The 27,337-nt window shown below is 38.9% G+C and overlaps 1 long non-coding RNA gene across 1 annotated transcript; it reads left to right on the top strand.

The window, feature by feature from the left end:
- Positions 1-22,948: 22,948 nt before the first annotated feature.
- On the top strand, positions 22,949-24,273 carry LOC142537911 (uncharacterized). Its single transcript, XR_012818591.1, has 3 exons — positions 22,949-23,109; positions 23,293-23,417; positions 24,231-24,273. It is a non-coding gene; the product is annotated as an uncharacterized LOC142537911 (long non-coding RNA).
- Positions 24,274-27,337: the final 3,064 nt, after the last annotated feature.

Consider the following 27,337-nt stretch of genomic DNA (forward strand, 5'->3'; position numbering starts at 1 on the left):
GATGAAGAAATAGCAGTACAAGATGATCTCCAAAGATCAGATGTAAAATATGAGGTGTGTACTGCTTTTCTGCAAGTTTGAACTTTGAAGATGGTGATTGATTCGCGGTTGCTCAAAGTAGCGTTTGATAGATGAAAGATCAGAGCCTTTTTTTCTTCAAGTGGTTTTAATCCATATATATAGATAACTTGAATCCAACGTCTATAATAAAAAACGACTCTTTTGGTGTCTGAAAGAAACAGCTTTATTCCTTAAATGGATCTTGCAAAAAGGCTTTCAACACAGTCATTCTTTGTTACTTACTAAGATGGGTAAAGTGAATTAAATGACTTAGTACAGTATTTAATGGTGCAATAAATACTTGTACTCGATAAAGTAACGGTAACTTTTAAGACTACTTCCGTGGGCAAAGAAAACGTCAATTAATACTTATTCCAGACTAGGTTCTGCTTCTGGTTATCTAAGTTCTGAAAACTTATTCCTGCTTTTATATTGTCTACTGATTTTAACTAACAGCCTGCTGGTTTTGATTTGTATCGCCACAATAATTTTAGGTCTAAAAACTTCCCCCTTTGTGGTTATGCCAAAACCTGGATGTTAGAAAGGATAGATAACGGCAATATAAAACAAAAAAATATATATTAAGATACTCAAACAACAAAAATTTTAGTTATCAGTGCCAATGTCTCTGAAAATAATTTCAACATCCTGATTATTGGCATTTAGATCTCTTCTGACAGAGGATTCTGCCAAATCTCCAGTTCTTCTATCTTCTGATTGTCTTCCTTCTTGTTGTTTTTCTTCCCCCTTTTTGGCATCAGCATCCTTGACTTGAGCAATTAAGTAGTCCACACGCCCAGAAAGATTCATTATTCCATTGTTGAGCATCTCCAGATATGGTGTATGATGAGATACTCGTTCACTTAGAGTATTAAGAGTTTGAGATTGAGATTCAATCTTGGCATCCATCAACTCCATTGTCGTAGAAACTGAACGAATAACATCATCATGGTCGGTGAGTCATTGGAGAATATCAGTTTGTCCGAGCATGATAGAGCTTTGACTTCTGGAAACAGCCTGTTTAAAAACAGTTGTCTCAGCATTCATTTTGTTAACAAATTCCACGTGCGAAATATCTCTTTAGAGATGCGGTCTCGGAAAAATTGTGCGCCACTAACTTCTGCGGCATGTTCACGTGATATTTGCTTTACCATCTCTGACAGATTGTTGAGATTTCTTTGCAGAGCTTCTATCTCAAATTCCATGTCAAAATGTTCTGGTTCTGGAGAAGGAGTTCTGGTGAGCATACGCTGCTTGATTTCGGCAACATGGGCAATATGAGCAGCAGAGTCAGAGACAGATACAACCAATGCAGTAGAGGAAAGAAACTGTGGTGGACCAGTAGGATGGATCGTGTCCAGCAAAGCAGTAGAAAGACCAGGTTCAGCAGAGATTTCTTCTGGAGCAGTAGGAGGGATTGCGTTTAGCAAAGAAGTAGAAGGACCAGGTTCAGCAGAGATTTCTTCTGGAGCAGTAGGAGGGATTGCGTTCAGCAAAGCAGTAGAAGGACCAGGTTCAGTAGAGATTCCTTCTGGAGCAGATGAGAGAGTATGTGCTGCAATAGCTTCCTCAGCAGCAGATGGAGCAGGAGACGTGACTTCAAGATCATTAATTCGTTCAGAAGCAACATTCTCGTCATGGTGAACATTTTCAGTTGTTTCCAGTTGTTGCTCAGAGGGGGTGAGTTCAGATGACCTATGCAGGAGAGCTGTCATTTCTTCTTGATGTTCAGCAGAAAATTTCTCAAGGTTTGGTAAAGTATGATCATCTGAAGCTTCCATGGGTTGGGGTTCGTGTGAGGGTTCTGAGGAGAACACATCCTGATTTGATTGAGGTGGAGAAGCAGTAGGAACAATGGACTGAATGACCTCATCCACCGAGGCCAGCTCTTGAACAGAGATCAATGACGACGATCGAGTAGGCAGTTCTGGTAGTGCAGGAGTACTTGAGACCTTTGCTTTTACGGGAGCTGTGGTCCTTTCCTCAATTGGCTGTATCTGCAAAATTTCAGGAACCATGCCTAACCTGTATGAAAGAGGCTTAGCAAAAGCCTGCTCTTGAGTGTGAATCTGTTCAATAAACAAATTCAATTTATCAGTGATAAGCTTGATAATATCCTGATCATGAGAAGCAGCAGGACTCATTGGATACAAATTAGACTTTAGTGTTGACAACACAGAGTCCATTTCCTTCTGCTTTAATTGATCAAGGATGTAGTTTCTTCGATTCATTGCCTCAATAACATTTTTGGTTTTTGCAGCTGCAAAACCTTGCTTCTCATGCTTCATCATACGTCCCAATGTGTTTTCAGTATGTAAATAAGTGAGAGGATGAAAAACTCTCATCTTCAGGCATTCATCAAAAAATAACAAATTTTCCTTGGCAGAGTTTTCAATCTCCTGAAGGTGGAGCTCAATGCCAGTTTGTGTTGTGTTTTTGGTGCGCTGAAGTTAGGGTTCTTCAAATAACTTCCCTTTTCCTTTTCCAGTAGGAGAAGGCAGCACGGATCGAATAGTGGAGGATCCGGCTAGTGAATCTAGAAAAACAACTCCAGTAACAGGTCTGAGAGTAGACACTGAAGTTGATGTTGATGAAATAATAGCATCTAATGGTGCGATGACAGAGGTGGCAGTAGTTGGTTGTGAAACATCAATAGTGACCACTGGATTCGAAATAGACTTGGGTTTGGGTGAGTTGACAGCTGGAAATACTTGTCTCAATGGGACAATATCCAAATCAGCAAGGACGGCTGTTTTCTTGATGCGGATGGTAGTTCTGGGCTTCTTCTTGCTCGGAGTTGCTACTGGAATAGAAGCAGTAGTAGGTGCAGCTGATTCTTCAGATACAGTCTTCTCTGAATCAGTCAAAACAATTACTCTTTTTCTTTTGAGCAGCTAGGCCTTCGGCTTGGGCATCCCCAATCTCCTTTTTCATTGAAACAAATTCAGCCACAGTTGGCTTAGGTCATAGAGCAAATACGTTATCAGCGTCTGCCATAGTAACAAAAGAAGCATCATGTTCAGTGGTGAACGGAAAACCAGCATCCTTCATCATCTGGAAAATTTGAACAGCAAACCGAGTACTTTTTCGTAAAATCATTTCTCTCATGATTTTGAATAGAAACCAACTCCAATCGACCTTAATATCAGATGTGATTGCCACCATCACCTGAACCTTTTCTTTGGTTAAACGATCAAAAGTACCGGCCTTCACAAGAAGTGCCTTCGCCACAATATCAGCGAGTACTTGGTACTCCATTTTCATAAGCTTCTTGAAACAAGAGGGAGAGAGTTCTTCTCCAGAAGCTGAGAAGGTAGAGAGGGCAATGGACATTTCTTCCTTCGTAAGTCCTGAAAGATCAGAGGTGCCTGAGATTGGAAGAAAGAAAGTTGAACCAAGTAGTGTAGCATCAATAGAAATAGATGCGTCCCCCTGGGAATAAACAATATTCCCATCTTGAACAGTTGCTTTGGCGAAGAATTCCAAAAGTGCGGTCTTGTAGATAATAGCGGGTGTTTCCAGAAACTTTCGAAGTCCAGATTTCTCAACAGCTTTGAAATCTGAACAAGTCCTTCATCCTTGATTGTAAGTACTGATGCAAAGTTGACTTGATAAGCATTGAGAATGTAAGCTCCGGCCATTTCTTTGCCTGTAAAGGAAATAGCTTCGAAGTAGATTACGTAAGCACTATTTCGAAAGAAAACAGTAGTTGGAGAGTAAAATTCTGGAGACGTAACAGGTGAAAAGAAGTAAAAAGAGCGGTTCATATTCAAAACAGAATGTACAGCCGTCAGTTTAAACACAAGGACACGTGTCAATATGTTTATGGTTGAGTAAGAGAAAAGTCATGCAGAGCGTGTCAGAGAGGCACTAATGATTTCAAAATTTGAAAAGTAATAAAAAGAGCGGGCTGCCTAGATGGTTACTGAAAAAGACCAGAAGTGGGTTTGTCGTTTTATGATAATATCTACTGGAAGTCATAAGATGCTGCAATATTTTCAGCAGATTAATACAAAAACCAGTAGACACTTGTTTTATGAAAAAGACAAACATCCTTTCTGCTTTTGACAGGGTATAAAAGTGACAGTCTGAAAAACGATATTGTTCCCCCTAAATTCATGCAATTAATAAATGTGACGATACGATTTCTGAGGAAAAGGTAGATCAATCTTGGTATTCGTGTAGTCAGATCACCGTCTCTTCAGCTTCTCAAGACTCTATAAAAATATCTGCAAATTCACAAACTAAATCATTCAATCTTTTCATCAAACCAACACAAATGATAAGTGCAAGTGATTTCTCGGAGTCTTCTCCAGAGTCAGAATCAGCAGAGGAGTTCCAAAGACAACTTCCAGCCTCTCGTAAGAAGATGTTTGAAGACATCCTTTTTCAAGATATGAAGACTGGGAAGAAAATCCTTAGTTTATTAGTATGAACAATCAGTTAGATTGTTCGTTCTTGTTAGGACTAAGTTGAGGGATAATCCCCTTCACAAATCACGATCACGCGAAGAGAGGGGATCCCCAGCAGTCCTTAGATAAGTTCCTGTTGAAGTACTTTGCAACAAGGAAGTACCTCAAGCTGCTGATATCAACAAATGTAGCAGATAAACTCAATGTAATGCTTCTGGTTTTATGAATGAAAAGATCTTATTTTTACATGTTTTGTCTATCTACTGCTTTTATCGAATGAATGAATGATAAAAATAAATGGGTAAGAAAAACTCAGTCTGTGTAAATCAGTAGAAGGTTCGTTTGACTTGAAACTCTTCAACTTCTTCACCATTAAATGCAACCTGTCTATAAATAATATGATAACAAGTGTTAAGGACACAATAATTCTATAAAGGCCCGAAAATTCGTGTTTAAAAATTTGCGAAAAATTAAAAATTTTCTTTTTAAAATAATTAAAATGCCTCATTCACAAAATAAATTGATAAATCAAGTTTAATGTATAAAAATAGCAGCGGAAGAAATTATTGTTCGCAAAATAACAAGTTTAAAGTAAACCAACAACTGATAAACTGTTTGAGCATAAAAATGGCAAGTGCGGTAAATGAGATCCTCGGGTTCCACTACTGCCTAACCCAAGCTAGCTCACTGGTCCCCGCCCTCGGCCCCGACATCATCAGTACCTACAACAATCAAGTATAATGAGTCTAAAGACTCAACATGCATATATCTTAAATAACGAGTAAATAATATAGTAAAATTGCATGGGAGTAAAAATATAATGTCATGAGGCATAACGTGAAAATAACTTGTCATGAGCAATTATAATACGTGCATAACTTACTGAAAATCATAAGTGAAATGTTTGCTCCATAGAGCCCTGTAATGAAATAGCATGTAATAATTTTTTGGTGAAATTATGGTCTACGCAAGTGGCCCCTGCACTGAACTGAACTGAACCGAACTGACCGGTAACTGGCGACCGGGTGAAATAATGAACGTCTGATCAGACTAATGCCACAGTATACTGGGTGGAATTGAACTGAACTGAACTGAACTGACCGGTAACTGGCGACCGGATAATACAATGCTCCCATGATAGTGAAATGGCCACAAGCAATATCGCATAAATCTCAAAAATGAATATTTTATATTTTTATGCACGTAATATAATTAAATGGCATAATGAAATATCCTGTATTATTTTACCACATGGATTGGATCGTTCCCAGGCTCTCTGCGACCTCAATTTATCATGAAAAATATGCAAATGATTTTCTTGACCAAACTTTGTAATTGAATCCAAAAACGAGATAATTACGCCCAACAACTTCGTATTTAATCATGACTCCGTGCCAACCTAAACCAACACCGAATCATCATTTAGTCATGATTAAAATACACTTAAAATGATGACATAATGCTCCTAAAATGACGGGCCGAAATTTTGGTGAATGGAATCCAAAACATGAAACGCTGTTTCGAGAGTCAATTTGGTACATCGCATCGTAAATTCTCGTACGACCTCTAAAATGATCCGAATCATGAACGGCCAAAAACATGACCTTCCCAACTCGATGAGGCACTGTCCAGTCCAAGGCCATAGGCTAAAATCCAACCAAGAACTCGAACGAGCCACTGAACCGAAGCAGCAAGTTGCTGTCCACAAAATACAGCAGCTGTGCTTTGGTTTCCTCGCGTCGTTTGCAAGGCTAATGGCCATTGGGGCTTGAACCACCAATCAAAACCTCTTACCAACATCCTAAGGAATGATTTGAACCATGGCTAAGGGCCCTAGGCCAGCCACAATTCGCACCACACCCGAAACCAACCGAAAGTCCCACCCGAGTGCACCCTTGAATGCGTGGGTGTTTTGCTTTGTTTACTATCTCGTGTCGTTCCAGTGGCCATTTGATTGAGCATGGCACAATCTAAACATCCAGAGGTATGGTATGAACCATGGCTAAGGGCCATAGGCCAACCAAGATCCACACCATTCCACAAAACCGAAAGTTACACTTGCTGTAAAATGAGAAGACCGAAGGGGGGAAGGGGCTGTTCTTGTGTTTTGATTTAAAACCGATGCAACCATGGACCAAGCCTCAAAAGGGAGATTTGGTCACGTCTTAGACATGTTAGGGAAGTGTTCTAACCATGGCTATAGGCCCCTATGGCAGCCATGATCAGAAACTTCCTCTATGGACAACAACCCACAAATCGAGCACAATAAGACACTCATGGGGAAGTTGCTGTCAACTCTGGATTTTGGCTAGCATGGGACTCAAACCAATGAACAAACGTGTTCCTAACATGTCCTAGTACATGCCTAGGAGCATCCTTGGAAGCCTGGAATCGAACCAATACCTGAAACCATCAAAAATGTAGGAACCGTGAAGCACAAGAGGAACCGAAAAATTCTGCATCTTTTATTTTCGAAATGTTCTTGATATATTTTGGTTATGCCATGGAAATGATGATCATATAATGTTTAAAAGTTTTAATATGACTTGATTGAAGAGCAAGGAAAAATATAAACATGCCTGGTTTCGTTTTGAAAAGAAAACGAATGAAACGCAACGACGCGGCGCGGAGGAGACGGAGCGCTTTGCTACCTTGTTTTCATTCTCGGTTTTCTCTCCTAATTCTTGCTATGATGCTCACGTTTTTTACACTGAATAGCTCTCAAAATTTTGGTGATGGGGGAGAGGAGTGATGGTTAGGAGAGTGAGGGGAAGGGGTTGCAATATAAGGGGGATGGCAAGACCAAGTCTACTTCTTTTTGAAATTTGAATTTGTTTGTTATCAAGGTATTGTTGGGGGGTCATGTGACCGATTCTCCCATGATAAACAAGGCTAGGATAAGGTTGATTATTAATTAAATGGTGATCAAAAAAAATGAAGGGATTATCCTACTAATAAATAACAAGGAAAGGGTCAAAGGTTAGTTGGCAAGGAATTGCTTAATCACTAAGGAGGTGGCCGAAAATCATCAAATAAATGGAGGAGAAATATTGTTTAGTTAGTAAATTTTTAAACCTTAAGAGCCTTACATATCCTTTAAATAATCTAGTGAATTAACACCTTAATTAAGAAACCTAAATGAACTTATTTCCTACTCATCTCAAGTTACTTAAATAATTCCTTAAACCTCCTTTTAACTTAAATTAATTTACTAGCTAGCTAAAATAAACTCTGGGAATGATTTCTTAATCTTAAATTCTATCTCAAAACTCCAACTCCAGTCCGGCCTCCCTGAATTAACTGAAAAGATAAAAATTTAAACTACTGCATAAAATAATTAACTTTAAAGAAAAGCATTTAAATACTCATGCAATAAAATCATTTTAATTTAAAATACTAGAATTATGCATGGCTTATACGTAGTCTAGTTTACGGGTTCTACAACTCTCCCCCCTAAAAGAAATTTCGTCCTCGAAATTAAAACTCACCGAATAACTCGGGGTACCGACTCCTCATCTCTGGCTCAGACTCCCACGTAGCTTCCTCCTCTGAATGGTTGAGCCATTTGACTTTCACTCGCTTAACCAGCTTGTTCCGAAGCTTCTTCTCCTGCCTGTCTAAGATCTGCACTGGTCTCTCCTCATAAGATAGGTTCGGAGTAAGCTGTAACGGCTCAAAGTTCAAGACATGCGAAGGATTCGCCATATACTTCCTCAGCATAGAGACGTGGAACACATTGTGTACTCCGGCCAGATTCGGCGGAAGAGCCACACGATAAGCTAGCATCCCAACTCTGTCGAGGATCTCAAATGGTCCAATGAATCTCGGACTGAGCTTCCCTTTCTTTTCGAACCGCATGACACCCTTCATAGGTGCTACCTTCACAAAGACATGGTCGCCAACGGCAAACTCTAGGTCTCTCCTCCTCTGATCTGCATAACTCTTCTGTCGATTTTGAGCAGCCTTCATCCTATCGCGGATCTTGACTACTACATCGGCAGCCTACTGAATAATCTCCGGACCCAACTCTGCTCTCTCTCCTACTTCGTCCCAATGAACAGGAGATCTACACTTACGGCCATATAGTGCCTCATACGGAGCCATACCAATAGAAGACTAGAAACTGTTGTTATAGGTGAACTCTACTAATGGCAAGTTCGACTCCCAACTCCCAGAGAAATCCATCATACAAGCACGGAGAAGATCCTCCAAGATCTGAATAACTCGCTCTGACTGCCCATCTGTCTGCGGATGAAAAGCTGTGCTAAACAGCAACTTCGTACCCATGGTCGAATGCAAACTCTTCCGAAATGAGGAAGTGAATCTGGTATCTCTGTCAGATACGATAGAAACTGGAATACCATGAAGTCGGACTATCTCCCGGATATACAACTCTGCATACTGAATCATGGTGAAAGTCGTCTTAATAGGCAAAAAGTGCGCTGATTTGGTAAGACGATCTACAATCACCCAGATAGAATTTGATCCTCTGACTGACTTCGGCAATCCGGTCACGAAGTCCATGGTAACATTCTCCCACTTCCACTCGGGAATAGGAAGAGGCTTGAGCAAACCTGCTGGTCTCTGATGCTCCGCCTTCACTAACTGGCAAGTCAGACACTTGGATACAAATCGTCTGATGTCTTTCTTCATCCCAGGCCACCAATACAATGACTGCAAATCTCGATACATCTTCGTACTCCCTGGATGAATAGAGTATGGCGACATGTGGGCCTCTGATAGAATATCTGCTCGAATAGAACCATTGTTGGGAACCCACATCCTGTCTCGGTATCTCACAATACCGTCGCTGACTGAATACAAGACACTGCCCTTGGCCATATCTCTCTGCTTCCACTTTGCTAACTGCTCATCTGCTGACTGACCACTGCGAATATGGTCAAGAAGAGAGGACTGAATAGTCAAGGTAGATAGACGGGGAACTCTACCTCGAGGATATGACTCTAGATCAAACCTCTGCATCTCAATCTGAAGAGGTCTCTGAATCGTCAAATGAGCCATCACTGCGACTTTTCTGCTCAATGCATCCGCAACTACATTAGCTTTACCCGGGTGGTAGCTAATGTCACAGTCATAATCCTTCACAAGCTCCAACCAACGCCTCTGACGCATGTTCAGCTCCTTCTGCATAAAGAAATACTTGAGGCTCTTGTGGTCGGTGAAGATCTGGCATTTCTCCCCATACAAATAGTGCCTCCAAATCTTCAAGGCAAAACCACGGCGGCCAACTCTAGATCATGGGTAGGGTAATTCTTCTCATGAGTTTTCAACTGTCTAGAAGCATATGTTATCACCTTCCCATGCTGCATCAATACTGCGCCCAAACCGAACTTCGAAGCATCGGTATACAAAACAAAATTTCCGGGCCCTGATGGCATGGCCAAAACTGGTGCTGAGATAAGAGCTTGCTTCAAAGTATCGAAGCTCTTCTGACACTCCTCGCTCCATACAAATTTAGAATTCTTCTTGGTCAGTGATGTGAGTGGAACGGCAATAGAGGAGAATCCCTTAATGAACTTCCGATAATATCCTGCTAGCCCAAGAAAACTGCGGATCTCTGATGCATTCTGCGGCACAACCCAATCTCTGACTGCTGCAACTTTCGCTGGGTCTACCTCAATACCACTGCTAGAGACAATGTGGCCTAAGAACGCCACCTTCTCTAACAAGAATTCGCACTTACTGAACTTTGCGAATAACTTGTGCTTCTGCAAGGTCTGCAGCACTGTGGTCAGATGTCTGCTGTGATCCTCCTGATTCTTTGAGTAGACGAGGATGTCGTCTATGAATACTATCACAAACTGATCACAGCACATGGTCGAGAGTTTAATGGGATTAGGACTCGGCTTTGGGTGATTCAGGAGAGGAGGCTGTGCGGAGATCTTTCTAGGTAAAGGGCTGGGCTCTTTAAGGTCCTAACCTCGAGCCAAGATGGACCACGTGAAGCTGGTAAGGGCTGGAGGAGAGTTGAATGCAGCTTGGGAGATTCCTAGCGCGGCTGTATGCGTGGAGTAGAAGCCTGCGTGTTGTCGTGCATGGGCCAATGGGGCTGGGCTAAGAGGGTCCTAGAGGGGTCGGGTAAGGTCCTAGGAGGGTTTACCAGGGTCTGGACCAAGTGATTAAGGGCTGGAGCCAAAGTAGGAGGAGTTTGAATTATATTAGAACTAGGATTCTTTGTACAGAAATTCAGTAGCTGGTAGGGGCATGTTTAAGGGACTTAGTTGGCTTGTTTTGGGTGGAAGACGGTTTATTTAGGTGTTATTAAGTGATAAACATAAAAATTATACATTAATTAAATGTTTTATAATATAAATATATAGTTTTTGTTTTATTAAATGTTTAAATATTATATGTTTTATAATAAATTGTATAAAATATAAGTTGTTGTGTAATTACAAGTTTTTACTATTTTTTACAGGTTCGATAAAACAATAATAAACTTGGCGTTGCAAATGGGATTAAGATGATTCTTGGACCTGTAGAAAGTTGATGTTAATATCTACAATATTGATGGCAAGCATTCGTCAGACCGAACGGCATCACAAGGAACTCATAGTGGCCATAACGAGTCCTGAAAGCAGTCTTGGAAACATCAGCATCTCTCACCCTCAACTGGTGATAACTGGAACGCAGATCTATCTTGGAAAATTTCGAAGCTCCCTGCAACTGGTCAAACAAATCCTCGATCCTCGGAAGTGGGTACTTGTTCTTCACTGTAACCCTATTCAACTTCATGTAGTCAATACAAAGCCTCATAGAGCCATCCTTCTTCTTCACAAATAAGACTGGCGCGCCCCATGGTGAAAAATTAGGGCGAATGAACTCCTTGTCCAAAAGTTCCTGAATCTGCTTCTTAAGCTCTGCCATCTCTGTCGGTGCTAGTCGGTACGGTGCTTTTGAGATCGGAACCGTACCTGGCATAAGCTCGATAGAAAACTCCACCTCTCTCTCGGGTGGCATACCAGAAACATCCTCAGGAAAAACGTCTAAGAAGTCTCTAACAATCGGAACATCTGCGGCTGACCGACTGGGTGCCTCGGGGACAGATATAAAAGTCGCTAGAAACGCCCGACACCCTCTATGCATGAGCTTCCTAGCCTGGACATAAGGAATAATGCGCGGTAAAGGAAAGTACCTGTCCGGCTCGAATAAGAACTGCGTCATTCCAGGCGGTCGGACTAAAACAGATCTCCGCTGGAAGTCAATCAAAACTTTGTTCCGCAATAGCCAGTCCATCCCTAGGATGATGTCAAACTCTGGCATCGGCAACACGATCAGATCTGCATAAACGAGGTTGCCATGGAGCTCAAGATCTATGTCTCGGATCACATTGGTAGCTGTCATCTCCTCACCAGAAGGCAATACTACTGAATAGGCTACATCTAGCCCAACGGTCTTAACTTTGAGAAAATTAGCAAATACCTCCGAAATAAATGAGTGAGTGGCCCCTGAATCTATCAAGGCCTTCGTAGCGGAACCAGATATAAATATTCTCCCTGAAAGGTTGGAATACTAAGCTGAACCCAATAATCACAAGAACTAACTTATAGACATGCAAAGGTCAAAGTTCCTCTAACTTAAATTTCTAAAATAATACTGAGTAGAGCATGCAATCCTACTGCAATTCTATGTTCAAAAATCTTAACCCAAACATTAAATCTCAAATGTAAACTTAAATCTAAAAAGTACCTATCATGAGCATCGTATCTGGGTTCGTCTCCGTAGCATGGAGAGCAAACACTCTGCCTTGGGTAGGCAGATTCCTCTGAGGGCACTGCAGAAGTAAGTGGTCTGGACTACCACACTTGTAACACTTCCCTGAGCCAAACATACATGCTCCAGGATGGCGGCGTGAGCACCTAGGGCAAACTGGATGCTCAAAAGTCCTCGGGGCTGGGCGTCCCCGCTGCTGCTGCTGCTGCTGACCTTTGTTTCTAGGCGGCCCGTGAAAAGGCCTCTTGTTCTGCTGCTGATGCTGCTGAGGAGGAGGGCGGTGTGGTACCTGGACTGGGTGCTTGCCCTGGCGATCTCTCTCGATATCACGCTGATCCTGCTCTGCGGCTAGAGCTTTGGAGACAGCGACCTCATAAGTAGTAGGGTCAGACACCCTAACATCACGGCGCAAGATCGGCCATAGACCCACCAGGAAATGCATCAACTTGGCTTTAGCATCATTCGCGATCAGGGGCACAAAATGACAACCCCTCTCAAACTTACGGATGAACTCCGTAACAGTCATATCTCCCTGTCTCAGGCTCATGAATTATGTGGTCAATCTGGTGCGCACCTCCTCAGTGAAATATTTGGAGTAGAATACCTCCGTGAAGCGCGCCCAACTCAGTGTAGACAAGTTTAGGGCTACTGACGCTCCTTCCCACCATAAGCGGGCATCTCCTCCGAATAAATATGTGGCACATCGGACTCTGTCTGCATCTCCAAGCTCCATGAACTCGAAGATAACCTCGAGGGACTTGATCCAGCCCTCGGCAATCATGGGGTCCGTCGTCCCTGAAAACTCCTTAGGACGCATCTTCATGAATCTCTCATAGACAGCCTCGGGCCCTGTCGGCCTGGTCGCCACAGCATGGTTCCCCGCAAACTGTGCGAAGAACTGAGTCATCCCAGCTAGCATCTAGGCATTCATGTCAGGTGGAAGGGGTGGTGGAGGTGGTAAATCTCTCTCCTGCCTCTGCTCCTCCCTGTCCTCTTGGCGAGGCTCATCATTTCTAGTGCGCTCGAGAATGCGTCTAGGGGGCATACTGTTCTATACATAACCCATACGTAACCAACATGCATAATTACATAATTTATTTAAATTTAAATACTGAACAATAAATCTGGACTTAAAATATTTCATGAAAACATGTTGTTAAATAATTCATACTTTGAATAAAATGCGTAAATGTAAAACTTACAGACCGAAGACGTGACTTTATGAGCTTCTCATGGTCAGTAGTAGTACAACCCTTTACAGAACCATTGCTCTGATACCAGCTATAAAGGCCCGAAAATTCGTGTTTGAAAATTTGCGAAAAAATTAAAAATTTTCTTTTTAAAATAATTAAAATGCCTCATTCACAAAATAAATTGATAAATCAAGTTTAATGTTTAAAAATAGCAGCGGAAGAAATTATTGTTCGCAAAATAACAAGTTTAAAGTAAACCAACAACTGATAAACTGTTTGAGCATAAAAATGGCAAGTGCGGTAAATGAGCTCCTTGGGTTCCACTACTGCCAACCCAAGCTAGCTCACTTGTCCCCGCCCTCGGCCCCGACATCATCAGTACCTACAACAATCAAGTCTAGTGAGTCTAAAGACTTAGCATGCATATATCGTAAATAACGAGTAAATAATATAGTAAAATTGCATGGGAGTAAAAATATAATGTCATGAGGCATAACGTGAAAATAACTTGTCATGAGCAATTATAATACGTGCATAACTGACTGAAAATCATAAGTGAAATGTTTGCTCCATAGAGCCCTGTAATGAAATAGCATGTAATAATTTTCTGGTGAGATTATGGTCTACGGAAGTGGCCCCTACACTGAACTGAACTGACCGGTAACTGGCGACCGGGTGAAATAATGAACGTTTGATCAGACTAATGCCATAGTATACTGGGTGGAACTGAACTGAACTGACGACCAGATAATACAATGCTCCCATCATAGTGAAATGGCCACAAGCAATATCGCATAAATCTCAAAAATGAATATTTTATATTTTTATGCACGTAATATAATTAAATGGCATAATGAAATATCCTGTATTATTTTACCACATGGATTGGATCGTTCCTAGGCTCTCTGCGACCTAAATTTATCTTGAAAAATATGCAAATGATTTTCTTGACCAAACTTTGTAATTGAATCCAAAAACGAGACAATTGCGCCCAACGACTTTGTATTTAATCATGACTCTGTGCCAACCCAAACCAACACCGAATCATCATTTAGTCATGATTAAAATACACTTAAAATGATGACATAATGCTCCTAAAATGACAAGGGCCGAAATTTTGGTGAATGGAGTCAAAAATATGAAACGCTGTTTCGAGAGTCAATTTGGTACATCGCATCGTAAATTCTCGTACGACCTCTAAAATGATCCGAATCATGAACGGCCAAAAACATGACCTTCCCAACTCGATGAGGCACTTACCAGTCCAAGGCCATAGGCTTAAATCCAACCAAGAACTCGAACGAGCCACTGAACCGAAGCAGCAAGTTGCTGTCCACAAAATACAGCAGCTGTGCTTTGGTTTCCTTGCGTCGTTTGCAAGGCTAATGGCCATTGGGGCTTGAACCACCGACCAAAACCTCTTACCAACATCCTAAGGAATGATTTGAACCATGGCTAAGGGCCCTAGGCCAGCCACAATTCGCACCACACCCGAAACCAACCGAAAGTCCCACCCGAGTGCACCCTTGAATGCGTGGGTGTTTTGCTTTGTTTACTATCTCATGTCGTTCCAGTGGCCATTTGATTGAGCATGGCACGATATAAACATCCAGCGGTATGGTATGAACCGTGGCTAAGGGCCATAGGCCAACCAAGATCCACACCATTCCACAAAACCGAAAGTTACACTTGCTGTAAAATGAGAAGACCGAAGGGGGGAAGGGGTTGTTCTTGTGTTTTGATTTAAAAACCGATGCAACCATGGACCAAGCCTCAAAAGGGAGATTTGGTCACATCTTAGACATGTTAGGGAAGTGTTCTAACCATGGCTATAGGCCCCTATGGCAGCCATGATCAGAAACTTCCTCTATGGACAACAACCCACAAATCGAGCACAATAAGACACTCATGGGGAAGTTGCTGTCAACTCTGGATTTTGGCTAGCATGGGACTCAAACCAATGGACAAACGTGTTCCTAACATGTCCTAGTACATGCCTAGGAGCAGCCTTGGAAGCCTGGAATCGAACCAATACCTGAAACCATCAAAAATGTAGGAACCGTGAAGCACAAGAGGAACCGAAAAATTCTGCATCTTTTATTTTCGAAATGTTCTTGATATATTTTGGTTATGCCATGGAAATTATGATCATATAATGTTTAAAATTTTTAATATGACTTGATTGAAGAGCAAGGAAAAATATAAACATGCCTGGTTTCGTTTTGAAAAGAAAACGAATGAAACGCAACGACGCGGCGCGGAGGAGACGGAGCGCTTTGCTACCTTGTTTTCATTCTTGGTTTTCTCTCCTAATTCTTGCTATGATGCTCACGTTTTTTACACTGAATAGCTCTCAAAATTTCGGTGATGGGGGAGAGGAGTGATGGTTAGGAGAGTGAGGGGAAGGGGTTGCAATATAAGGGGGATGGCAAGACCAAGTCTACTTCTTTTTGAAATTTGAATTTGTTTGTTATCAAGGTATTGTTGGGGGGTCATGTGACCGATTCTCCCATGCTAAACAAGGCTAGGATAAGATTGATTATTAATTAAATGGGGATCAAAAAAAATGAAGGGATTATCCTACTAATAAATAACAAGGAAAGGGTCAATGGTGAGTTGGCAAGGAATTGCTTAATCACTAAGGAGGTGGCCGAAAATCATCAAATAAATGGAGGGGAAATATTGTTTAGTTAGTAAATTTTTAAACCTTAAGAGCCTTACCTATCCTTTAAATAATCTAGTGAATTAACACCTTAATTAAGGAACCTAAATAAACTTATTTCCTACTCACCTCAAGTTATTTAAATAATTCCTTAAACCTCCTTTTATTTTAAATTAACTTACTAGCTAGCTAAAATAAACTCTGGGAATGATTTCTTAATCTTAAATTCTATCTCAAAACTTCAACTCCAGTCCGGCCTCCCTGAATTAACTGAAAAGATAAAAATTTAAACTACTGCATAAAATAATTAACTTTAAAGAAAAGCATTTAAATACTCACGCAATAAAATCATTTTAATTTAAAATACTAGAAGTATGCATGGCTTATACGTAGTCTAGTTTATGGGTTCTACAAATTCGATATGTCAGACTCAAGCAATTCGGATGCCTGTAAGCAGCACACATATCTTGGTAACACCCGAGACACTTCCACATCTGGAAGTTCTGAAGAAAACCATCGAGGAATATGTCTGGATAAAGGTCATGTCCGTATGGTTCAAGGTGCAGGAGCTGTGGAACGTGTATCAGAATGGCTTGGCTTCTACTACTGCTCAAAAGGCAAGACCAAGAAAGTACAAGCAGGAATTTGAAGTTGATCAAGTTTCTGAACTGGCTACTGATAGAGTTCTGCTTCAGATGATGCTACTGATAGAGTTCTGCTTCATTTTAAACAGATTAGGAGTCATGATTTGAATAACTGGATAACTGAGTGGAAAGATTTTGTAGGGTCTGAATTGTCTTCAGTAACCTGGTTTCAATTAATGAGATATCCGTAGTTATTGAAAATTGTCTTTTTATTCTTCTACAAGGAGAACAGAGTTAACACAAAATTGATAATATTTAATAAAATCAAGTTAAATCAATTAAACCCGATATATTTCGAAAGTAAGAAAACTTATTCTCAGGTAGAGGTTTTGTAAAGATGTATGCTGCTTGTAAATCAGTAGAAACATATTCCAGACGAATGTCCTTCTTCTGTACATGATCTCTTATAAATGATGTCTGATGTCGATGTGCTTTGTTCTGGAATGAAGTACTGGATTTTGCGTTATTGCAATGGCACTGGTATTGTCACAGAAGATAGGTGATTCTGAGACTTGAATTCCATAGTCTTTGAGTTGTTGTTGCATCCATAGTATTTGAGAGCAGCAACTTCCAGCAGCAAGGTATTCTGCTTCAGCAGTAGACGTAGCTATGGAAGTCTGCTTTTTACTAAACCAGGAGATCAGCCTATCACCAAGGAATTGACAAAAACCACTTGTGATTTTTCTGTCTAGTTTGCAACCTGCATAGTCAGCATCTGAATATCCAATAAGATTGAAAGATGAGTCAATGGAATACCATAAGCCGACATTTTGAGTTCCCTTTAAGTACTTCAGAATACGTTTAGCAGCAATATAATGAGATTGCTTGGGGTTAGATTGGAATCTTGCACAAATACAAACAGCAAATAAGATATCAGGTCTACTGGCAATAAGATACAAAAGTGAGCCAATGAGACCACGATACTGAGTTACCTCTACTGAAATTCCGTTTTTATCTTTATCAAGCTTGGTAGATGAGCTTATTGGAGTGGAAGCAGCAGAGCATGCTTCCATACCAAAATTTTTCAGTAGCTCCTTAGTATACTTGGCTTGATTTATGAAAATACCAGTATCAAGTTGTTTGATCTGCAATCCTAGGAGGAACGTTAATTCTCCCATCATGCTCATTTCGAATTGATCATGCATCAACTTGGCAAACTTTGCACATAGTTTGGGGTTAGTTGACCCAAAAATAATGTCATCAACATAGATCTGCACTAATAGAATATGTTTATTCTTGACTAGAGTAAAGAAGGTACTGTGCCAATTGTAAAATCATGAATGATAAGAAATTGTGACAAAGTGTCATACCATGCTCTAGGTGTCTGTTTTAAACCATACAGGGCTTTGTATAATTTAAATACATGATGAGGTGAAAAATGATCAATAAAACCTAGAGGCTGTTCGACGTAGACCTCTTCTTGTAGTAGACCATTTAGGAAAGCACTCTTCACATCCATTTGATAAACTTTGAAATTCTTAAAAGCAGCAAAGGCCAAAAATATTCTGATAGCTTCGAGCCTTGCTACTGGTGCGTAGGTTTCATCATAGTCTATTCCTTCCTCTTGTCTGAAATCTTGAGCCACCAGTCTTGCTTTATTTCTAATCACAGTGCCTTCTTCATTTAGTTTGTTTCTGAATACCCACCGGGTTCCAATAACAGCTTCGTGAGATGGTCTAGGTACTAGAAACCAAATTTCGTTCCTTTTGAATTGATTCAGTTCTTCCTGCATAGCTTCAGTCCAGCTTGGATCCAGAAGAGCTTCTTCAATTTTCTTTGGTTCATCCTGAGAAATAAAAGCAGCATGCATATATTCATTAATCATTTAACTTCTGGTTCTCAAGGGCGCTGCTGGATTTCCAATAACCAAAGATGGAGGATGGGATTTTCTCCAAATAAAAGGGTTTAAAAGGATTTCTTCCTGGTTTGATGTATTTGGATTGATCTCAACTGAACCAGTAGCAGGTTCTTGAGTGTATTCTGCTGGTACTGGTAAGTCTAATGTCTGTACTTCTGGTTCTACTATTGGAATGTCTGGTTCTGAATTTTGAACATCTTTGATGCTTGGTTCTGTATCTTCTTCACTATCTGGTTCCAAATGAATCCTATCTATCATTTTACTCAAATTTGTCAAATTAGATATTTCAGGAGTACTGCTATCTTCATCGAAGAGAACATGAACCGATTCTTCAACATTGAGAGTTCTATTGTTGAAGATTCTGAAAGCTTTGCTCACAGCAGAGTAACCAAGAAATATTCCAGATCTGATTTTGAATCAAATGCAGTTAAATAGTTTTTGGCATTAATGAGCACAAAGCATTTGCAACCAAACACATGGAAATAAGATACATTAGGCTTACTCCCTTTCCATATCTCATAAGAAGTCTGATTATGCCTTTTGTTGATCATTGTTCTGTTTTGCGTGTAACATGCAGTGTTGATTGCTTCTGCCCAGAAGCGCTGAGAGATATCTGCATCTGCTAGCATTGTTCTAGCAGCTTCTTTAAGAGTTCTGTTTCTCCTTTCAGCTACTCCGTTCTGTTGAGGTGTTCTGGCAGCTGAATATTCATGATGAATTCCATGTTCATCTAAATACAACTCAAGAATTTTGTTAGTGAACTCAGTACCCCGATCACTTCTGATTTTAATAATAGAACAAGATTTTTCATTTTGAATCTTTCTCAGAAGCTTGATTAGGAGGTTACTGCTTTGATCTTTTCCAGCAAGGAATATTACCCAAGTAAATCTAGAGAAATCATCAATAACAACAAGGGTGTATTTCATTCCCCCTAAGCTCATGATAGGGTTTGGACCAAATAAGTCCATATGCAGTAGTTCCAAACATCTTGAAGTTGATTTACTACCTTTGTTCTTGAAGCTGGATCTGATCTGTTTTCCAAGCTGACATGCAGAACAGATATGATTCTTAACAAAATTAATATCAGGCAAACCATCAACTATGTTCTGCTTCTTGAGATTATTGATTGATTTGAAATTCAGATGATTCAATCTCTTGTGCTAGAGCCAATGCTTATCAGTAAGAGAAGCAACTAAACATGTAGGAACAGTAGCATGATCTAAGTTCCATGAGACTTTGTAAGTGTTTCCTTCTCTTTTTCCAGTTAATACGGTAGACTCAGCAGAATCTTTAACTGTGCACATGTGCTTCTGAAAAGCTACAGAATAACCATTATCACACAATTGACTAATTCTAATCAAATTATAACAGAGATTTTCAACCAGTAGTACGTCATTGATAGTTATGTTACCATGGATAATCTTACCCTTACCCATGGTTTTACCTTTTGAGTTGTCCCCAAACGTTATCTTTGGTCCAGTACAATTCATTACTTCTGATAGCAGATTTATCTGTCCAGTCATGTGTCTGGAACATCCACTATCCAGATACCATGTGGAGCTGCTTACTTTAGCTTTCTTCACCTGTTCCTGCAAGCACAAATTTTAGTATCTGGTACCCAATCTACTTGGGTCCAAGCCTTATTAGGTTTGTACAATTTTCGGTGATTTTGTACTTCGGGTGTCCATAGAGATGTGTTGTCTGGCCTGTATCTCTTCTGAACATGTCTAGAATTATAGTACTGATAGTTTTTAACCTTCATAGGGGGTTGTCCTCCTGAGTTGAATCCTCTACTGGATCCAGCACTCTGGTGAATTTTTTCCTTAGGTTCAACATATCCCAGACCATAATTCTTCTTTCTGTTCATCTGATTTACATTCCTTTCAACTTGAACAGTTGGTACTTCAGGTTCATATACCACACTGGATTTGACAAAGTAAATGAATTTCCCTTTGCCTTTATCCACTTCTGGCTTGGTACTGGTTTCAGAAGTGCTTTCATTATTGCTGAATCCGAGACCACTTCTGTCACCGGATTGCTTCTGCAGTTCTTGCATCTTCTCTAAAGAAACAGACGAATTATTCCATGCATTTACCAGAACAGACATCCTCTGATTTTCAGATCTTATTGTCTGGTAATATGCATTTACTCTTTCATTCTCAGTTCTCAACTTACTTATCTCAACTTTTAAATCGTTGCAGCTGTTCTCTTGTAAACAAGTGAACTTACTGACTTGATCTTTTAACTTTTGATTTTCAGTCTTAACTTCCTCGAATGATTGAGAAAGTCTGGAGTACTCTTTCACCATGTCATGCAGTGCTTTAATTAAATCAGTTCGTGTAAATTCATCAGAGTCAAAGTCGAATACCACATCAGATGTCGAGTTTGGTTCAACATTCGCCATAAGACATTTGATCTCTTCTGTATCACTTTAACTGGAATGACTTTCTGAGTCAGATGACTCAGAACTGGAATCCGCCCATTTAGATTTGCTTTCTTCAGCAATCATCGCTTTCCGGTCTCTTTTCAGCAGTCTTTTCAGAAGTACTCTCAATAAAGGTAGCAGGTACTGCTTGTGGAATGACTACAGCAGCAGTAGTAGAAGTAGTAGCAGCAGTAGCAGCAAGGGACTTGGTTGGCAGATTTGTTGAGGGCTCTTCTCCGCTTCTTACTTCTAGCTCGAACTCATATGCTTTTAAGTTGGCGAACAAGTCATGTAGCTCCAATTTGTTTAGATCTTTAGAGACTCTCATAGCCATTGTTTTGACGTCCCATTCCCTAGGTAAAGCTCTCATCACCTTGAGTTCTATTTCTCTGGTGCTATGCTCTTTACCAAGGGCAGCTAGTTCATTAACCAAGCTGCTGAAACGTTCATCAAACTCATTAAAAGTTTCTCCGGCCTTCATTTTCAGATTTTCAAACTTCTGCATTGCTACAGACAGTTTATTTTCCTTTGTCTGCTCATTTCCTTCACATATCTGAATGAGCTTTTCCCAGATTTCTTTCGCAGTAGAACACATCTTGATTTTGCTGAAGGTGTTCTTATCAAGAGTTTTATAAAGAATATCCTTCGCAACATTGTCGAGATTAGCTTTCTTCTTATCTTCGCCAGTCCATTTGTTTCTCGGTTTTTCAACCATTTGCGGCGCACCGTCAGTAATAGCAATAACCATATTTGGCTTTAAGATCTTTAAAGGACCGTCTATGATAACATACCACATGTCAACATCTTGGGCTGCAAGATGAGCTTGAATCCGGATCTTCCAATCATCAAAATATTCTTTTGAGAACATGGGAACCTTGCTAAAATGTGCCATAACTGTTACAAATTTTCAGAACAAGAGAAATCTGCTCTGATACCACTTGTTGGGGATCGATGTAGAGTTTAGAGAAGGGGTGAATAAACTCTTCTCCTTTGATGATAGTTTTTGCAAAGGTTGCTAGAATCCTGTTAGAGATTGTAGTTGTTCTTGTTCAATAGTAAGTCCAGCAGATCACAAAAGTAAGTGCGGAAACGATCCGATGGAGTAGGGTGAAAACAGTAATAGCAGTAGGCAATAAAACGGTAGTTGTTTCTAGAAGTTCGAAGATAAAATCTTCTACGTCTCCCCTTCCTCTGTTTCTAGAAGGTATCACTAAAAGACTTTGGATTTTACAGTACAACATTGTACACACCCACTTCAGCAGGGCTTATCTTTTGCCTACTGAAACTCTTAGTAACTAAACACAAAGTGACTCAGTATAACAAAGTTCTGGAAAAGACTCTTTTCCAGTTTACAAACTATTCTTGAAATATAGTAAAATTTTTTGCTTGAAGAGATGAAGAAATAGCAGTATAAGATGATCTCCAAAGATCAGATGTAAAATATGAGGCGTGTACTGCTTTTCTGCAAGTTTGAGCTTTGAAGATGGTGATTGATTCGCGGTTGCTCAAAGTAGCGTTTGATAGATGAAAGATCAGAGCCTTTTTTTCTTCAAGTGGTTTTGATCCATATATATAGATAACTTGAATCCAACGTCTATAATCAAAAACGGCACTTTTGGTGTCTGAAAGAAACAGCTTTATTCCTTAAATGGATCCTGCAAAAAGGCTTTTAACACAGTCAGTCTTTGTTACTTACTAAGATGGGTAAAGCGAATTAAATGACTTAGTACAGTATTTAATGGTGCAATAAATACTTGTACTCGATAAAGTAACGGTAACTTTTAAGACTATTCCGTTAGCAAAGAAAACATCAAGTAATACTTATTCCAGACTAGGTTCTGCTTCTGGTTATCTAAGTTCTGAAAACTTAGTCCTGCTTTTATATTGTCTACTGATTTTAACTAACAACCTGCTGGTTTTGATTTGTATCGCCACAATAATTTTAGGTCTAACAGAATGAGGATGCAAGGAGCATGGAATTGGCTTGCCGTCGTGCAAATTATCGAAGGAGACAAGATAATGAGAGATCATCAATTTCAGATGAGTCAAATCTTGTTAATAGTGATTTTGTTGCACCAACTATATTGATTCAAGAATCAACTCATAATATCGATGGAAATCGTAAGTATCTTCTACAATATTTGGAATTCTATGCAAAATGTAATGTTAAACAATACTTTCTTGGCAAAAAAAAAAACATTTATTTAATGATGTATTGTACAAAACATCCTAAATAGTTCTCATTCTCAAGTACTACTACAGCTACCAAATTTTAAAAAGCTCCACATCTATTGTTCATGACAGTTGTTGATATGACTACAGTGCGACAAACATGTCGCTCAGAGCCAATATCTTTCATAATTTGACATCACATTTCGAACGTGGAAGTACTAGCACACGTCTACCATTGCCAAATTCTATTCATCAAGGTATTCTACTATATCCACATAAATATTCGATGCAATATATATGCTTCACACTTTTATCCATTATCAGTGGGTTTAAATAAAATTAAATAATTGAATCAAAATAAGTTACATCAATTAATCTTACTTCGCTAAATAATTGTTTCACTACATTTCTATTTGTCACATATATGTGTATTTATTTTTTAGAATGAAAACGTTTTATTGCTTCTGCCACCAATTTCACCTCTCAAGTTCTACATTTAATATTTAATGACTTTGTTGAGAGTACATCAACCATATGATTGATTTTTATTTTTTGTTTCAGTTTTCAACATTTTATGGACAAATTTTTAATCATTTAAAAGTTTTAAAAGTTGACTATATTTTTTTTAACATGAAAAATATAATTTGAACACGTTGTACATTTTTTAAATGTATTATTTTCAGAGTTTCATAAAAAAATATTAAATTATTGGAAATAATTATTCTCACTTTCCAAAAATTCATATATATATATATATATATGAAAAATATTATTTAAAAATATTGTGTATATTTGTATACCGTACTATATCAAATATATGACTTCTTCATTAGCGCTTATATGCATTTCACAATTTCAAATAGGATGTAGGAGAAAAAATAAGTATTTTGGAAATTTTTCTTTATACAATATATATCGTTAAATATTTTGAAATTAAATTATTTTTAAAAACAAAGCTTACAAATATGTTAGAATAATAAATTTCAATTACATAATTTATTGGTTCACTCTTTTAGCAACAATATTTTTTTACATTGTTAGTTTGAAGATTAATTTGAAATTTTTTGCAGGAATTAACTTCAATGAAAACAATATCATTACTATCATACATCAGCTTAGCAAGAGATTTTGGTGAAAGTGAGATAAATTATCAGTGGAAATTTTTTGACCCAAGAATTTGTATATATTGCCAAGCTATATTGTTTCATGGTGAAACATCGCAACTTTGCTATAGAAATGGAAATACAATTTTGAATCATATCTCTTCTCTCATTGAATTGCAAGAGTTGTATGCTTCGAATAATGAGGAAGACATGCATTTTCGGCAGTTCATAAGGGCATACATTCATGTTTCTCTTTTACATCGATGGGAGTCAACTTAGATGAGTCTTCAGCAACCGATACGCATGGAATTTACACATTTCGTGCCCATGGATCAATATATCATTCGATTGGAAGTCTATTACTAAATGTGAATTGTAGGCCAATGTACATGCAGATGTGGATTGTAGACACAGATCATGATATAGACAATAGACTTCATGAAAATCCAGAGCTAAGGTGAAAATTGTTGCTTAACATACAGAACATTATTGATCAACAGAATCCATTTGTGCACGTGTTTCGACAAATTGACAAATGTCAAGACATACCTAACTGTAGGCTCATCATCAGGCAACAAAAACCTAATGAACATCAATATAGTTTACCAACAACATCTCAAGTTGCAGCTGTCATTGTTGACAACGAATGTCAAGAAACTTTGAGTAGTCGAGATATTACTATACAAGGAATCGGTGGAAATCTTGTCAGCATTCAAGATGTAGTTGGCTATTATGGCCTTTTGCAATATACACTCCTTCTACCATATGGTACATATGGTTGGGACATAAATAGCCGAAATATCAATGGTACCTGGTTAACATGCTTAAATTACTATGCGTATATGCCACATGTTAGTGAAAAACATTGTACGTTATGCTGTATATTTTTAATTAAAAATAATTTAAACTAAAATTTACACCTATACTCATATAGTGTAAATTATCTTCTTAATCATATACGATAAAATTTGCCATCTTTGCTACTTAGAGGAGGACATCTACTTCAACAATACGTAGTTGACAATTATATAAAGATTGAAACACAGACTACGATGGATATGTTCAAATCAGCGTGATATATGTTCAGAACTTTACCAAGGATTGCAAGATTGTTTACATGGAGGTGAAAATAATGTAGGTATGATAACTTAATTATTAGATTATTATTTTTCACAACATATATTACATCTCACATATTGTACATATCTACCAAATGCATTATAGGAAATGTTTGTACCAGAATCGTTTTGCCATCATCTTTTGGTGGAAGCCTACGTGATATGTACCAACGGTATCAAGATTCCATGACATTGGTACAGACATATGGAAAACCAGATATAATGCTTACAATGACATGTAATCCGAATTGGAATGAGATAAAATATCAACTACTTCCCAGGCAATCAACTCAAGACTGTCCAGATTTGATTACAAGGGTATTTCGATCAAAATTTGAAGAGAGGGGTTTTGGATAAGGTTCGCTCTTATTCATACTTCATTGAGTATCAAAAAAGAGGGCTTCCTCATGTTCATATGTTCATATTTGAAAATTATGACAAGTTGTGTACTCCCGATCACTTTGACTCAATTGTATGTGCTGAAATACCTTTACAAACAGAAGAACCCAATCTACACAGCAGTTGTCCACCATATGATACATGGGCCCTATGGATCAATCAATCCTAGTTGTCCATGCATGGTAAATATTAAATGTAAGAAGAACTTTCCAAAGCCATTTGTTGAATACACATCTCGAGGAAATGATTCATGCCCTTTGTATCGAAGACGTGAAGGTGGCCAAGTATCAATTCCCAATAATGACGACGCCTTCATTGATAATGGTTGGGTTGTCCCATACAATCCATGACTTTATTAAAATATGATTGTCATATTAATGTTGAAGTATGTGCATGGATTAAATGTGTCAAGTACATATACAAGTACATTCATAAAGGTCCTGATCAGGTTGTATTAGAGTTACGAAATGGACAAAATTGTGATGAAATCCAACAGTACGTGGATGGAAGGTGGATTTGTGCGTTTGAAGTATTGTGACAAATTTTCTCATTTGAACACGCCTAGTGATTCTAAGAAGTCAACACACCTGTACCAGAAATAACAAGTACATATACATAGCACACAACAGTGAAAATATCCTGTAATCAACAAACCTTTCATGAACTTTAAAAGTGTAATGTAAACGTGTCGTATGAATTCAGTGACATGTCAAAACAGCTCATCATTAATCATCATTCATCGTTCATCATTCATCATTTTCTTTAGTGAATTCATATCATTAGCGGTGACTTTCTTACATCATTCATCATTTACGATGGATCCATCATACATAGAACCGCGGTACCCGGCGGTTGTCGGATATCAGTGATAGTGTTACCCATCCACTGTGCCAAGGCCTCATCATCATCATTTACCTATACGTCTTAAGCATTTACATATACTTCGATAGCCACAACTAATTTGCATCATTCAAACGTCATCATTTTCATCACTTATCAAAATTATGCACATGCGTAAATTTGATAAAAATCAAGCAAGCAGCGTAAATTACATAAATTCATAAAAATCGTGATCATGATGCATAAACATTTAAAAACATGATAAAATGTGCTTAGGGCGCTGCCATGACTAAAATCTCACCCAGGTGCAAAATGACTATTTTGCCCCTGGAAACCCGAAATTACCGTTTTACTACTGGGCCTCTAAATTTCGACCCCATGCTTACCAAACTCCATAAAATGTCCCAAAACATATTTAAAATATTTCTTAGATGTAAAATCGAACCCGTTTCAAAACTTAATCGAATCGTTTTAAAACTTGGACCGGAGCCTCGGTTTTAACCCGAATCGACTCGAATCTTAACTAAACTTTTTCCAACTTTTTACCACACCTTATAAACATTTAAAAGATCCTAAAAAACCTCAAACCAGTCCCTTATACATTCAAACAATTCCCTGAACGGCTGCTCGAAATTCCAGCAAGTCACCAACCGAAACCCTATTGCGCCGAACTCGTATTTTAACCTTCCTAGACCGAACCAACGAGGACTAGTCATG

The sequence above is a fragment of the Primulina tabacum genome, chromosome 2 (assembly GCF_025594145.1).
Source record: "Primulina tabacum isolate GXHZ01 chromosome 2, ASM2559414v2, whole genome shotgun sequence".
NCBI classification, from domain to species: domain Eukaryota; kingdom Viridiplantae; phylum Streptophyta; class Magnoliopsida; order Lamiales; family Gesneriaceae; genus Primulina; species Primulina tabacum.